Source organism: Mesocricetus auratus, unplaced genomic scaffold (genome assembly GCF_017639785.1).
Source record: "Mesocricetus auratus isolate SY011 unplaced genomic scaffold, BCM_Maur_2.0 Super-Scaffold_100691, whole genome shotgun sequence".
NCBI lineage: Eukaryota > Metazoa > Chordata > Mammalia > Rodentia > Cricetidae > Mesocricetus > Mesocricetus auratus.
The window spans coordinates 21,871,148-21,872,719 of record NW_024429267.1 but is presented as its reverse complement, the minus strand read 5'-3'; positions in this window follow the sequence as shown (position 1 = coordinate 21,872,719).

The window sequence follows — 1,572 nt, the reverse complement described above, 5'->3', positions numbered from 1 at the left end:
TTTGGTGGCACATGATGTGTAGTTGGGGTATTGTCTCCTCCACTATATGGTAACCGTATTTAAGCTCCTTTTATAATATGTACATTCTAGGAAGCTTCTATAGTAGTAGGTTTCATGACTTCAAAAGTTACTGTTTGTTGTCCCTCCCCATGTTCTTCTCTCTCCCCTTCTCCTCATTTAATCTTCCTTTTCTAATTTTTTGTTATTGTTGTTTTAATTCCATTGTCCCTTTACAACAGTATATTGTTTCCCCTTCTTTGGAAAATTCCCTCTTCCCCCCTATTCTCTTACTAGGTGCCTTGCTGTTGTGGTCATTCTGATTGAAACACACATATTTAAAGTTTAAAACCTAACACCGACATGTAAAGCAGTCAATGTTTACCTTTCTGGGTCTGGGTTACTTTAGTATAGAATGATCGCTTGTTTCTAGCACTATTCATTTATCTGAAAATTTTATTTTTCTTAACAGCTGAATAACATTCCATTGCATAAATTGACTACATTTTTGTTAGCCATTCAGCAGTAGATAAACATCTAGGCTGTTTCCAATTTCTAGCTTTATGAGTAGAATAGAAATGAATATGAATGAATGAGTATCCAGTAGAACTCATACCTGACACTGTTAATGAGGCTAGAACCCACGAACTATCTATTCTCCCTACGAGAAACCTACTACTATTCTATGAGAGGAACAGGGCAATAAAATAACTTGTAAGACCATTGCTATACCCATAGATCAGAGCATTGCTCAGCCCTCATCAGAGAAGCTTCTTCTTGCAAGAGACTGTGATTAACACAGATATACACAACTGGACCACGTGCACAGAGTCTCCCTGACACTCAGCCTTAAATGGAGGTCATCATCAAACTCTCTTTCTCCAAGGCTCAGGGATCTATTCAGAAGAAAAGGCAGAAAGGTTGTAAAAAGAGAGGTAACGGATGACTCCCAGGAAATGACTTCTTTAGATGCAAGGCTGATGTACATATGAACTTACAGAGACTATGACAATACGAACAAGACTTGCACAATTGTCAGATAAAATCCCAGAACAGAAAAGGGGAAATGGGCACAAAGTCCCACCCATAACTAAGAAGCTACTTGCAATTGGTAGCTTCTGGGAGAGAGAAAAAATGCTTTTCTTCAAAGAAGTATATGAAACTGGGTATATTAACTACACCTCAGGGCAGGTCTCATGATCAGGAGTTGTTGGCCAATAAAAATCAGAATCAGGGCAGGTCTCATGATCAGGAGTTGCTGGCCAATAAAATCAGAATCTATCTGTATATGTGTGTGCTTTGGTTTGTTTTGATTTTGGTGTTTTAAGAATAAAAGTTGGGTGAATGTTGGGGGATCTGGGAGGAGTAGGAGAAGGGTAAAGAGTATAATCAAGATATATTGTATGAAATTTTTTTAAAAGAACAAAGATATAGACTGTGATGAAATGGAAAACATTTTATATGGAACCTAAGCAATTTTTTTCTTGATATGCAGTTTAGATTATCTATTTCTGTACAATTGGGCAAATAAAAGCAAGACATAACTGTTTTTGGAAATAAAAATTCAACATCAGC